Source organism: Dasypus novemcinctus, chromosome 30, assembly GCF_030445035.2.
Source record: "Dasypus novemcinctus isolate mDasNov1 chromosome 30, mDasNov1.1.hap2, whole genome shotgun sequence".
Lineage (NCBI taxonomy): Eukaryota > Metazoa > Chordata > Mammalia > Cingulata > Dasypodidae > Dasypus > Dasypus novemcinctus.
The window spans coordinates 12,248,945-12,264,692 of NC_080702.1; the positions used below are offsets into that span (position 1 = coordinate 12,248,945).

Genomic DNA, 15,748 nt, shown 5'->3' on the forward strand with positions numbered 1-15,748 from the left:
GTGAGCCTTATTTTCTTCCAGAAGATTTCTTTCCAACAAAATAAAAGTAATTAGTGGCTCTATTAACAAATTTCAGTAAGTAAAAGAAAGTCCATAAAAACTATGGAGAGATCTTTCCTGAGTTATGATTTAAAAAATTAAGTAATTGTGTAATGTGTTTTAAAACCTAGTAGTCAGTATGCATGTGTTTTAAAACCTGGTAGTCAGTATGCATGTGTTTTAAAACCTGGTAGTCAGTAAGCTTTTAAATTAATAATTTTCATAACTTAAAGAAAAGAAGTTTTTAGCTTCCTGTAAAAGAAAAAGAGAACATTCCTTGCATAAACTATTATAGTTTCAATTTTATTTAACTTGAGTGTAATCTCCCATAGTTAATTTATAAACTAAATTAACATTATGTACAAAATCTTTAGAGTAATAAATATTGTAAGTTCACATTAGTGAAATTATGCTAAAGGAAAAAGATTGTAGATATGCTCTCTTAAATAGTGAATTTCTTTCATTAGTAATTGTAATTTAGTAAGTTTATTTAAACATGAAGTGACTAGTCAATGTAGTTATAGTCAATTATAAAGAGTTTGTAAAACATCTTCCAAACTAAAAATGTTTAAATAGTTCTAGTTGTAGAAGTCATTGTTAACTAAAAAAACTTAGATTAGTATTAGTAGCAGAAATAACTTCATGATAATAAACCTGTCTGAAGGCCACTGCAAAGTACACATTTAAGTAAATGGTAATAAAAAGTTGTCTTGATTCTATTGGAAATATTCTGTTTTCATTCTAACAATGAAAAATAATATTTTTCCTCTTACTAAAGTAAAGTACCTTCTGTTATCTTCATAGTAAAATTGTGTAAGTAAACAGTCATTTGATATATCTGTTGCATTAAGTTGTTTAAAATATATATAAAAACAAAGAATAAACTTTAACATTGTCAAACTCTTGTGCATTCAAACCAGACCTTGAATACATTACAGGTGGCCTCTCCATGTGAGTTATTGGCTAGGCTGGTCACTGACCCCTCAATTAAAATATGTGCTATATCAGTCTCTGGTTCTGCTCCTAAAGTCAATGAAAACTATATTGCAGTTTCAAGCTCCTGCAGCAGCCAATAATGACTCAGTACAGCCAAGTGTACAATAGATATCGCCTCCAGACTGGCACTGTTCCATAGTGCCAGAGAGCACTATGCACCAGGCTAGTAGAATACTAGAAAATCTCTCTAAGATGAAAGATGCTGCAACTTGCTCACTGCGTTGAAGAACATGCTAAGTAGAGCCATGATACCAGGATACTGTAAGTAAAACTTAAACACAATTGGCATTATAGCCTGCTCTCATGGAGAGATAACATGTAAGGTATTACAAACCTGAAACTCAAAACTAATAATTGCAACTCTGAATCCTTATGCATTAAGTAATACATTAGTTAATATTAAGTGCTGTACTTTTATCCTGTACTAAATATATGCCTAATAATTGTAATGTTATCTTTTCTATTTTGAATCAAGTGCAAAAGTATATTAGACATGTTAAATTCCTAGTAAAATCATTTTCTAAACAGTTAGTAACATGTCTATAGAATAAGGTGGCAGTCTCAGCCAGTCTCAGTCACCTTCTATATTCTGCTGTACTCTGCTGTGTAGCAAAAGTAAGGCTTGCTTGCTGATAGTGAGTCACCTATTGAACAAGTCAAAATTGCTAGAAATTGTACAATAAAAACCAAGGTGTAAAAATCTTTATTCTGTAGTTCTGATCACTCCCACAAATGAAAACTAAGAGTATTTCCAAATTAGTGTTCTAATCCTGAGTGAAGCCAGTTGCCCAAGGAGTGCCAGTTCACCAGGAGCATCTGACAGAGCGAATGAGTGTCAATCATTAAACAGCTTAGAATGTGTCTTCAGACAAAGCTAAGTGTCTGTTGCAATTTATCTCTAAAGATAAATAACTTAAAAAAGAATATATATGCTGTTCCCACCAGCTTTTAAAAAGTGCCATCTTTATAGGCATCTAACCTTGTCTACCTTTGTAATCCAATGGGTCCTCTTTTAAAAACGGGTATTCCAAATTTTTAATTAAGTTTGTTTCTTTCAGAGTGAACATCTTATTAACCATATGAAAACTTCATCCAACTTTGTACAAAATGCCAGATCCATCTTCCTCCAGTTAGAATAAATTAAGAGTTTTACACCTTATTAAGCAATGACTACAGCCCATGGCCAGCAGGAAGCAGTTACAGAAAAGAGAACGTCTCCCTTCAGCACCCCTTTTAAATTAAAGGTGTAAACTCTTTAAGAGTAAAATAAAAATAATAGATGGATCTGGAACCTGACTAGAAATCCACGTGAGTGCCAGTGGCAGCAGAATAACTGCAAGAGGCCCCTGCCCAAGATTCTGCTGTCCAGAATAAAAAGTTCTAAACTTCTAAAAACAGTCCTGGATGCTGTACTAAAGACTGATAAATAATCAATCAAAACAACAAACAGCCATCCACCTCATAGCTCCAACAATAATTATGCCAACGCTTAGCAAGTTAACTTTGGCAAAAAGAGGAGAATAATGTGGGCTATGGGTGGAAGGCTCTTTGTCTCTTCAGAGATAACTAAGCTGTTTGACTTGTGAGTGTAGAACGGTAAGAGGCTGCAATCCTGTCCTTAGGGAAAATAGCAACAGGCTCCAGTCCCAGGAAATGTTTAACAATGCAAAAGCTATAAACTTTAAGTATTTAGGGAAAATGGGAAAAGTAAATATGCTAAAAGCTTATCTAGAATATCTGGAGTCCATGCTAAAAGCTTACCTAAGATGTAGAAGATATATGCTAATTGAAGCCTATTGAGAACTGGAACAAAGGGACCATTTGGCCTTTCCTCTCTGTATAAAAGACGTTTGAAAATCTTGTTCGGGGCTCAAGATTCAAACAGAAGTTCCGGAGTCCGGCCGGCCGTCAATAAACCATTTTTCCTTCTCAAAATCATTCCTGAGTCCTGGCCTCTCTATACTTAAATAATTAAACTTCTCTTAAATTCTACAACAACTGCACCCATACAGTAGGGAAACAAAGCAGCACAAAGTGGGGTGCTAGCTAATACCTAGCATATGGAATGATTAACAGTGAGTACTTATCTGTGTGGGTTCCCAGGACAGTAAATCAATGGTTTGAGCAATTAACATTCTTTTGTAGGAGACCAGTTGTGCTCTTGGTGCCAGTCTATCCTGAGGGGGAATGATCCATCAGCCAGTATGGCCTTCCCCTCCCAGCCCTTCTGCAGACAGCTCAAGGAAAGGGCATTCCTTCTATATACTCTACATTTACATTTTGGTCTGTACACTTTGATAACATTCAATGAAATTTAAAACAGCCCATACCCGTTATTGGAAGATTATGTAGAACAATTCTAATGCCCTAAAAAAAGCCCTATGTTCCATCTATTTTATTCTTCCTTCCCCTTCCCATCAGAACTTTTGGTAACCACAAAGTTTCACTTTTTGAAGAACAATAACTCAACACTAGATAAGGGAGGTGACAGTGGGCATCCTTGTCTTGTTCCAGATCTGAGGGAAATCTGGGGGAAGGAGCAGGTGAAATCTGGGGTTTTGCAGGTCCATGGTTAAAACTACAATATTAGTAATGTCCTCTTGGCAAATATATCATAGGAGGATTACTGGTGTACGGCGTTGGATGTAGGGGGTATGTGGGTCAGGGTGCACATGGGCAGCAGTCTATGGAATATGTTAGTGTTCATCTTGTCAAAGCATGTAATATCAGTTGGTGATATCTCATTTATTGATATCTCAATAAATGAGAAAATATTCAACTCCAATCCTGAGGAGTCCTGCTATATTCTAAATTAGATGGACAACAATCCCACCAGAACAGAAGTAGTGCCTAATAAAAAGAAAACAGACCAATATGTCAAGTTGTCAATTACCCCTCCCTTTGCTAATTCCAGTGGTTGGGACCCCAGCTGCCATTGGCTACCCCACAAATGGGTAGCCATGCTAATCATGAGGATTACTTTAACTTTAAACAAGCTTGTTAAAAATTACAATTAGTAATCAAAGAAATTCACTTTAACCATTTTAAGAGATGGTAAATCTCCATTTCCTTCTATAACATAATTTCATTAAACATGAATGTGCAACTTCCATCATCCTAAAGATTTAATACATATAATGGTAATTGATCTCATTGGTATCCTATAAAACTAGGGAGATTATACATAAGCTAAATAAGATTAAAACCATTATATTTCATGCAAGGAATATTCTTTTCCCTCCCTTTACAGGAGGCTAAAACCTCTTTAATAAAATTGCAAATGTGTGAATAATCTTGAAATATACTGACTGCTAGGTTTTAGAATATACTTGTTTAAATTGTTTTAAAAGATATTTCCATAGTTTTCAAGGACTTTTCCTTCATTTATTGAAATTTGGTAATTGGGTTATTAACCACCCTTATTTTAAGGCTGGTAGTTTTAAATTGGGGAATTACAGGGCAAACTGATTCTTAATTCCACTGCCTAGAAGATACAATTTTAATCTTTCACAACTAGCCCCTCCCTCAGAGCTCTTGCAAAGAGAAGGCCTTGAGGATTGGATAGGTCAAAGATCTTGGAAAATGTTTTTCCCTTTCCCAATTGTCTCTATTTTCAGATTTCTATATGACATTTCCTTCCTGCTTAGCCTAATTTAGGTTCTAGGAATACTTATTCACATATATAAGTGTGCATTTAATTTTACAATTTGAATAGATCTCTTTTAAGAATTTTCAGTTGTTAACATGATATTACCATCTTGGTCCAGTTCCCAGGGTGAATACTCAAGCTGGGCTGACCCTAGGAAAGGACTCGTCTAGAGATATTTCTTTTGCCTTCTTTTCAGAGGTGTTGGGAGTCAACCATGAGCAAACTAATCTCGTGGTGACTCTCAGAATCTGAGTTCTGCAGTTAAATCCAACATTAAAAGCCGATTAAAAAAACTAGAGACTAATTATTCTGTGGCTTTCCAGGAAGCAGCTTCAGGGAGCTACCAATGGTGGGACTTATTCCTTGCTTACAAATACATTTTTGGTTTCTAAGGCATCCTAAAGCATCTCACAGGCCCAAAATGAGGACAGCAGTAGTTGGAAGATTAAAGGCATTTCTAGTTAAACAGTTAACTAGTGGTCTAAGAAAATGATATGATGGCCAAGTAAACTCCCAGTGGACTCCTGTTTGACTTAGTCCACTTGCCTAGTCATGTCACAAGGACTTTTTCACCTATCACCCAGAACTTCCTTGGATCTACATGGCATCAGTTCTTGCCCCTACCACCTCTGTAGAGGAAGCAGACTTAGTTTTTGTCATGTGGGAAACTATCCAGGAACCCCTTTAAAATGGCAGAACCAAGAGTGCACAGACAGGCTTCAATTAAAACTCACCCATCTCTGGTGGGATGGGGCCCACCACTTGTCTGCCAACTGAAGCTGGGGAAGTGTTGGATTCCTCTAGGTCCATGGCTATATTGCATGAAAGAATTTTAGAGCATGCCCGTTGAGTTAGGCCAATAAAAGAATTTATTAGGAAATGGAGGAAAACAACAGAGCTTGCTAAGAAATGGTAGAGAAGGATAGAAATATGCATTGATATTTTCTGAGGGCTCCTCTAGGCAAAAAAAGATTCTTCTTTTTTAATGTAAGCATTTATGGTTTTAAATTTTCTTCTCAGTATTCTTTGCTGTGTCCCAGATGGTGTGATATGTTATGTCCTGATTTTCATATATATCAAGATATTTGCAGAATTCTCTTGCAACTTCTTCTTTGACCCAGTGATTATTCAAGTATGTTTTTTTACTCTCCATATATTTATGAACTTTCCCATGTTCTGTCCATTATTTCTTTCCAGCTTCATTCTGTTATGAACAGAAAAAGTATTGTGTATCATTTCTATCTTTTTCAATGTACTGAGACTTTTTTTGTGACCCAATATAGGGTCTATCTGGGAGAATGATCAATGAGTCCTTGTAAAGACTGCTGTTTTGGGGTGTAATGCTTTATAGATGCCTGATAGACCTAGTTTATTCACCATATTATTCATGATCTCTATTTCTTTATCTTCTGCCCAGGTGTTCTGTTCTATACTAAGAGTAGCATATTGAAGTCTCCAACTGTTATTGTAGAGACATCTCTTTCCCTCTTGTTTTGCCACTGTTTGTCTCATGTATCATGTGGCACTCCATTTAGGTGCCTAAATGTTTAGTATGGTTTCTTCCTTTTGGTGAGTTGCTCCTTTAATTAATATATAATGACCTTCTCCACCTTTTATAACCATAGTGCATTTAAAATCTATTTTGTCCAATGTTAGTATCACTACTCTAGGTGGGTTTTCTTTTTTGGGTAGATAACTAGTACTAGGCAAAGTGAGATCATAGCCAGGAGATGACTTCTAACCTCCACACCTTTTCAAAAGGGCTTTCAGTAAAACTTACTCTAGGGAGACTAAAATGAAAAATAAATATTGTGAGAGAAGCAGAAGGCTACTGTCCTTAATTTCTTTCATTAATTGTCTTATCTTAAAAAGAATTAATTGAAAATGACTGACAAATATTACCTGTGAATGCTATAGATTTTGTTCTTATGTTCTTGTTTTGCATTAGGTACTTGCTCCCTTAATGTCATGGTTTACTGGTACTGCTAGTAGGTTTCAATTTGTGCACTAACATCCATTGTCACTGAGTATTGATTAAAATTACTGGGATGCTATCATTGCTTGCTTTTTTATATGCCTTGAGGATTAAAAAACAAATGAAAATAAGCATATTAGAATTTTAATACCTGCTAGATATTACAATTTTTTTGAGAAATGTGTCATTGACTTCTTTTTCATAAAGGTCCATGCTTATGGAAACCACTCATCTGGAGGAATGGATTATAGAACCATATGTTACCAACTGGATATTCTGTTAGAAATCAATGCATAGTGCCTAGTATTTTAAATAGGCCTAGGGCCTTAAAATATAGAATGTATCTCTGATTACACTCATGCATCTAAATGGTCAAAAAGGAAAAATATTTTCTGGAGCAGGTTCTCTGATAGTGCTAGTAATTATTTAGCACTACTAAAATAGTAGGCTTTGTTAAAACTCAAAATAAACTGAATGTATTGTTAAAACATATACAGCATACACTAATTTTAGTTTACACAATTCTTTAAAACCTGACTTCTTCATAGGAAAATCAACAATGAAACAATCATTTCTTTTGGAAACGCCTAAGATTTTGAAGTTTGAATGTAGATATGACATAATGAGACCTATACTGGATAGTTTTTCCATTGCTTGATAGTAAAATATGCATACTCTAGAATAACTAAAACTTTCCTTGTATATTTCTTCAGCACAAATATTTCAACTCGTTTGGAGTCCTATGGATGACTGAGAAAGTAATTGTAGTTTTAAGTTCTTCTCAGATATACAGATTAGTAAGAATCTTCTTGGTATAGGTGCTTTAGAGTACTTCCCCAGGACAACCAAAATCCATAAAAAATGTGGGGTGTATTTGAAAAAGCAGGAAGATTGGTTGTGAGAGTTTTAGAAAGAAGTGAATGACACAAGGTGTGCCTTGAGTAGATCTTGACTAACATCCAACTTAATCGAGATATGTCTTTTGAATTATAAGACTTATGATGTTATTAACTACATAAAAAGATAGTTTGCTATCAAAGTGGTGCTTTTTCTAGAGCAAAAGAAACTCTGAACTACACATGTTGTGAAAGCAGGTTCATTAATACTTGGGTTCCTTGCATTCTCAGTCCATTTGTTTTCTCATGAATAAGGGAGAGAATTTTCACCAGGTGGAAGAGTCCTAATTTATTTTGTAAATGATTTTAATCAGAAAATATTATTTAATTTGACTGCAGGCCCAGGGTATGTGAGGTCAGGTTAACTTATTGAGGATATACAATATTTCTGGATTTAAAATTATTTGATCATTTTCAAAGGGTAACATTTAATCTATTACCATTCAAGGAAGTGTTTATGCAGTTAGACAAGAGAGAGAGACCAAAATATGAACAAACAAATAAATGTACAGTGAAAAATTATATGAGTGAACTGAAGGAATAGTAGAATTGTAGTATAGGCTATTGGAATGGCAAGGAGTTGGGCTCAATGAAGAGATCTCCAAGGAGATGGCAAAATAGAGACTGAAGGAACATGAGGATAATGTGTAAAGTGTTTGAGGGGATTTCCATGAAAATGAAGGATTATTGTAGTGGTCAGTGCTGAAATCATAGCTAAGTGACTGTATCTGTGTTTTTCTGAGTGATGAATTCTTATTCAATTCTTGGATGCCTGGTGGAGTCCTAACTTAAAATTACTTAATTTGAAGTGAAATACTTTGTTAAAGTGGAAAACCCAATTACATCAATCTTGATTGACATCTAGATTAATTAGAGAGTAAGCCTTAGAAGAGAATTTATTTTAGATTTCTGAGATCATGGTTGTATCCTGTTGTTTTGGAGCCAACAGTGGAATAATTTGGAGTAATTGAATAGTTGTCTGAGATTATCATGATAGTGTACAGTATGCAGAAATGGGAGAGAGGGTGGGCTACAATTCATCCTTGAGATGTTAGAATATTGTTAGAGTAATGCCATTTAGAACACAAGAGGAGTGCCTAGAATATCTTGATTACACTCAAGGGACTGAGATGTCTAAGGAGTCTAAGAAAAAGAACATTCCCAAAAAGTCCAATTTGTCTATACTTCCAAGTTAGAGACTGAAGCACACACACTTCATTTATTCATGGGATACTTATTGGAGATAGTAGCATGATTTACTTCAGAGGAAGTCCATGAGGTTATTAACTCATCACTTAAGGCTGTGTAAGAAAAGTGTAAAGATGCTTATGTCAATTGAAGGAAAAGATCAGGCATAGGGGGCCTTTAAGTTCATAAGGTTAAATGATAAGGTAATTGTGGTAGATTTTAAAAAGATACAGGAAAAACAAGAATTCAGTTGGAGACATTCAACTTAATCAGATGACAAGCCTCTTCAATGAGAGAGAAGGAGTAACTAATGGGTATGAGTGCATGAGTAACTAGACATTATGGTATTAAGTTTAGGTGATTTTTTAAAATTACATCATTCTCTGGTTATTATGGTAGTCTCATGTGACAAAATTAATGTGAAATGTAAGAATATGTTATATTCAAACTATCAGATTTGAAGTGATTAAGGAAGATGGAAGAATAATTCATTAACCAAGACAGCCCTTTTCCCAGATATATTTGAAAGCACTAAGAGTTGTGATTCAGTATTTAGTCATAAAGCAAGATCTTACTAATGTGCTATGTCACATGCAATAATAAATATGACAGGAAATTAAAATCACCTCCTATGTAGGCAGATGTGGAAAATATTAAGATATTTATTGACACATTAGTTAAATAGAGTTCTCAGGAAGCATATGCTGAAATATGTATGTTCAAATACATCTGGCAGTGAATATTACATGAGGTGGAAGCTAATGTTTGGAAAGTGGGTTCAATGCAATGGAGGTTTCCTTGTGACAGGAGAACTTGTGCATGGGTTTAATTGTAACAAAGTATATGAAGTTGTAGTCTTGACAACAGAGAGAGTATCTGATTACTTAAATGAGGCATGACAATTCATGCCATACCTAGGTGTGACATGTAACCATTAAGATATTAGAAATTGGAATATAGGAAGAAAAAAATTAAATCTAGTTGTGTCTTTGTCTGGCCATATAAGATTGTAATATTACTTCAGCTTTCTGAACCTCTTTTTGGGACATTTCCTAAATGAGTAAATTAACCTTTATCAACTGGGTTAATGAGAAGATTTAATGATTAAAAATATGTAATTCTATAAACATGTTGAATACAGTCATTTTCTTCCTAGACTTGAGGCACAAATGGCTAAGTTAATCCTAGATCTGATCAACCCCATAATAGTATAAATTCTTTTTTTCCCCTTTTCCTTTTAATAATATCTATGCCTAAGTTTCTTAGTTGATTTCCAGATACATTGATATGAGATATAGAACTCAGCTTTAAGGAGGTGGCATTGTTATACATCACATATGGAAGAACTAAGATGTTTAATGACAAACATCAGGTCAGGTTCGTGGTAGAGCAGGAAGTGAACAAGAACAGAAGACAGAAATGCATGTGAGAGAACAAATACTACTGCAAAAACAAGTAATAACTGAGTAAATTCAAGTCTGCTTCCTCTTGTGGTGAGAACCCAGTTCCAGATGTGATTTTGGTCAGGGTTTCTTATGTTTTGGAATCAGGGATGAATTAAAAGTCTCTGAACATGATGGGCTAATTAACAAATATAATTCTTGGATATTCATGTACTTATCTGTAGAATGAAGGTAATAATACCATATTCACTACCCAGAGAAGACAAGACTTCCAGCATCTTGTCTCATGGAAAGGAAAGTCTTTCCCTTATTTCTCTTGAGCACATCCATATTCTTTTTATTGATTGGGCTGGTGATACTCCTGGATGAAGTTTTAGGTATTCATGACAAGTGGGGCAGAAAGTTGTGATCAACACTTGAATCTTAAGATTCTTTCTCCATTCTCAGCTTATGCGACCTTCTGCTCATCTCATTGTGAGTGAAAATCCAGAGGAAGGTAGATGCCAGCTAAGGTATTGATAATGCAATCATGCAATCACACGTGAGTAGAGAATTCTTCTTTAACTGAAATTCCACCTCTGTTGCCAGCAGATGGGAAGATTTCTCCTATTGGTGTGGGTATTCCAAGTGTATTCAGGAGACATTCAAGGATCTGAGCTTAAATTAAGTTTATACAGAACTCTAATAGTTATGGTAAGTTAGGGACTGAGCATTGAGTAATATTCCAAGGTAATTGCAAGAGTTTGTTCCAGCTTCTACAAAGACTGTATTCTCAGTATTTTCTTTTTCTCACACACCCTATGGCCTCATTGGATAAATAATGAATTCTTGAATCATGTTAGCACCTGAGATTGACCCTGGCATGTAATGAATTCAGTTGACAGAGATGAACAAGATGGGAAGTTTATAGTTAGTAGACTGGCTGAGTTGTTTTCATCTGTGGAGTTAATCCAACATTAGATGTAAATTGTTGTAGGGGTAGGCATATCTACCAGAAGCATGGGAACAGTAGGAAATTAAGGGAAATGAGGAACAACTTATTTTCCCCAAATTAATTTTCTTAAAATTTTGATGGAATATATTTGCACATTTTGAAATTTTTCTTAAAAGAAAATAGAAATTCACCTTACCACTGTTGTTAAAATTTCCAAACTTCAATTTTTTATATAAAATTTCTTCAGATTTTATTAATGAATGCAATGTATAGGATTTTTTCCCTTCATTATGGCTGTGGTTCAGGAGCTTTATTATAGGTAGAATAAAATTTATTTCTCTGTGAAAATTTTTGAAGTCTTGGAGAGACCAGAAGCAATGAACAGGATTCTATTACTCTTTCACACACAGATGAGATGGAAATAAAAGTGAGACAATGAAAATGTATTTGTAGACCCCAGAAAAAGTTGAGATTGTGAAGTCTTCATCCACAGGAATGGTCCTCATAAGGCAATGAGTGTATATATCAGTACAACTCTCTCAGAAGTGCCTGGCCCATGATCCTGAACCCTCTGTATTTATACATTATAATGCATGCCTGAGTTATGTATCTCTGAGGAAAGCAGGACTTACTGTTTTGATACCTATTCAGTTAAGCAGAATTCTGGATATTTCTTCAAGTTTCTCTGTCATTTCAATGAATAATAGACTTCTGAATTGAATTTGGATAGAAAGCAATTCACACATTAACTTGCATTTGTGAAAATGCAAAACATACTCTTAAATGATTTTATGAAAGAGAGGAAAATGAATTCATCTGTACAGGGGAATATGCTAACTCTACTCATTTTTTAAAATGACATGTGGGGAACGGACTTGGCCCAGTGGTTAGGGAGTCTGTCTACCACATGGGAGGTCTGCAATTCAAACCCCAGGCCTCCTTGGCCCATGTGGAGCTGGCCCATGCTCAGTGCTGATGCACACAAGGAGTGCTGCGCCATGCAGGGGTGTCCCCCACGTAGGGGAGCCTCACGTACAAGGAGTGTGCCCCATAAGGAGAGCTGCCCAGCGTGAAAGAAAGTGCAGCCTGCCCAGGAATGGCACTGCCCACACTTCCCGTGCCACTGACGACAACAGAAGCAGACAAAGAAACAAGACGCAGCCAATAGACACAGAGAACAGACACCCGGGGGAGGAGGGGGAATTAAATAAATAAATAAATCTTAAAAAAATAAAAATTAAAAAACTAAAAAAAATAAAATGACATGTGGATCTTGCTTGTCTTACAATAAGTGTGTAAATTTTCTTAAAATTGTTTGGAAAGATTGGTTTAGTTTTGAATGTTTAAATGAAAGCTTTATAATCAGCAGAAAGAAGGCATATTTGCAAGTTTATTGGGAAATTTTCAGGTGTATATAACATCCCATGTCATGGGATTTTCTTTTACAATGGGGTGTTATGTATTCAGAGTGTTTGTGTCTGAGAGTGTATCTGAAAAGCAGATGACAATTGAACATTGGTAATGCTGTTACCCTAATCCCATACACATTTTGAGTTTTATATATACAGTTTCTGCTTCTTTAGTGCTATTATTTTGTACATCACAATGTAGGATATTGGTTAGGATAATGCTGTGTGAACACAAATTTCCATGGTGTTTTAGGAGTATGTGACCTTCAAGGATGTGGCTATAGACTTCACCCAGGAAGAGTGGGACCTGTTATATACATCGCAGCAAAAGCTGTTCAGAGATGTTATGGTTGAGAATATAAGGAATCTGGTCTCAGTAGGTGAGACTCTCAAAATATGTCTACCATTTATATCTGTCTCATCTATCTACCATCTATCTAACCTATCTATCTACTTATATATTTATCATAACTCAATGTCTATTTATTCAAATATAAGCTTCTCCATATTTTATAATCTTTATTTTCTCTTATATTTTATAATTTTAATACATTTATATTTTGTAATAAAATAAGTCTGCCTAAATGAATGTTTCCTTATTTTTTTATTTTCTAAGTTCATTTTTATTTATTTTTGTCATCTTTTTAAAGATACATAAATCACACAAAATGTTACATTAAAAAATATAAGAGGTCCCTATGTACCCCGATCCCTACACTCCTCACTCCTCCCACATTGACAACTTCTTTCATTAGTGTGGTATATTCATTGCATTTGATGAGTACACTTTGGGTCATTGTTCTACAGTATGGATCTTAGTGTCTGTTGTAGTTTACACTCTCTCCCAGTCCACTTAGCAGGTCATAGCAAGATATATAATGTCCTGCATCTGTCCCTGCAATATCATTCAGGACAACTCCAAGTACTGAAAATGCCACATTATCACACCTCTGTTTCCATCTCCTTGCCTTCAGCAACTCCCATGGCCATGGTGTCCACATCAATGATACAATTTTTTCTACTAGAGTCACAATAATTCTATAGTGTAATACCAGTAAGTCTACTCTAATCCATATTTTATTCCTCTATCCTGAGGACACTGTGATGGTGATTATATATATATCCAGTTCACCCCAATAGAATTTAATCTTCTTGAGTACAACTTAATGCCTTCCTTGAATCTCAATTTCAACTCTCAGTGCTCTTCTGAGAACTCAATGAATATATTTTGACTAGATAAGTTAATTGACTATGCTGAAATAAGTATTCTGCTCCAACAGCTATGCTGATGCTTCAGAACATAATAGTAAAAACATTGCATATATAATTTTCCATATAGAATTTAGATCATCCTTTTGGGACTTATGTTAATTGAATTATTTTTAACATAATATTCAGTCACTTTGGAAACATAGATTTCTCCCCATTTAGAATACTGATGACACTGCAGTTTCTTTTTGTACTAGTGCTTGGGTAACTAACAAATAGTCCTTACTGAAATGGGAAAAAGTTCAAGAGTTACAATTTCTGTTGAGACATTTTCAATGATTTGAGTTCTAGGTTTTGTTGTATTGCTACCTTCAATGCTTACATTATTCTTTGGTAACCTGCCATATACATCATGATCATGCTCTGTTACTATCACAATTCAAAATCCAGGTAAATTTTTTTCCATACAAAGAGGATATCAAGTCTGCAAAGCAGATGTGCTTTCCCAGCTGCAACAAGGAGAAGTGTTGAGAGAAGGAATAGGATTTCCTCAATACCACATTTCAGATGAGCTATAAGAACCTGTGCATCAGAAGAGGGGTCTCATTAAATAGTGTGTATGTGATTTGTCTAGGTTTCTTTTTAAGACTTGTATTTCTAACATGTAGCTAAGGATATTGGGGAAATTTTAGTCACATGGGCTTATTCCAAATACTTCTCAAGCTTTATCAAGTGTCATTGGCATTGTAAAAAGGATATTCAGTTGTTATTGCAATTAAACCTTCATATGCTCCTCTTCCTGGTTCTATTATTGGAATATTTTTCCCTGTCTTTATCTCCCTAATATCCCAACTTCTTTTTTCTCATATTCCATGCCTGAAATTCTTTTCTGATCATAATGTCCTATAATGTTAATTTTATTATCCCTAAAATATTCATTAACTAAATATTCTCTCCTAGCTAATTGTGAATGTGGAAACATACTGAAGGAGATACTTGGAAATTTCCAAAATTTTGTCCCTCTAATGCTTTTCTAACAATCTTTTCTCAATTACTACAGGGAGGAAAAGTGCCTTTAAAACATATGATATGATAGAAATGATAGACTACCAGCCTACTTTTAGGAAAAACCCTTCCAAAATCATGACATTGGTAAGCTTAATTTTTTGAATCCTAGTATTCCAAGTAGATACCTAGGGATGGGATGAATTAGGAATTCAGTAAAATGAAATTCTAATTAATGTTGGGATTAAGTACTAATCCAGCAAAAATCTGTGATAGTGTGAATTAAGGTGACAACTAACCTAAACATGAACTCTTGCCTGAGTTCTTATAAAAAGCAAATTGCTTAAACATGTTTCATATACATAATCTTTGAAACATCATGAAGCTAAAACTTGATCAGATATCTCTGCAATTAGATTGTTATAATAGAGAATATCTGTGTATGGAATAGAATAAAGTGTATATGAAACAAACATGGCAGATATTTTCATTGAAGACTATCCCTAGAGGATTGGTCTTGGTTTCATATGTGGGGAAATGGAGAAATTCATTTTATGGACAAATATTTTACAGTCTCACATCTCATTCCCCACAGCAAAGATTTTACACCCAAAAGAATTCCTTTGAATATAACTATTTGCAAGAAGATTCCTCTCATACATTCACAGTGAACCAACATGCATTAATTCACATGACAAAGAAATCCTGTTTCAGAAAACCACCTTCAGAGGTCCACAGTGATCATTCATCTTTTAATCAACATAAGCATATTCAACCTAGAAGTAAATCATATGAATGTTCCCAAAGTGCTAAAAAATTGTTTGCAGTACTCTGATCTCAGACAACACAATGGAATTCCCATTGAAGAGAAACCCCATGAATGCCATCTATGTGGGAAAGTTTTCAGTCAACATTCCCAACTTCAATGACATGAGAGAACTCACCCTGTAGAGAAACCCTAAGACTGTCATTTATGCAGGAAGTCATTTAGTCATTCTTCTTCCCATAAATATCCTGAGAGAACTCACATTGGAGAGAAGCCCCA

At 34.9% G+C, this 15,748-nt stretch overlaps 1 long non-coding RNA gene across 1 annotated transcript in view; it reads left to right on the forward strand.

The window, feature by feature from the left end:
• LOC131276639 (uncharacterized) overlaps window positions 1-12,830 on the forward strand; it is an 80,866-nt gene extending 68,036 nt beyond the window's left edge. The window contains exons 2-3 of the long non-coding RNA XR_009184090.2: window positions 10,594-10,687; window positions 12,743-12,830. This is a non-coding gene — a long non-coding RNA (uncharacterized lncRNA). The remainder of the gene's footprint in view (window positions 1-10,593; window positions 10,688-12,742) is intronic.
• The last annotated feature ends 2,918 nt before the right edge of the window (window positions 12,831-15,748 follow it).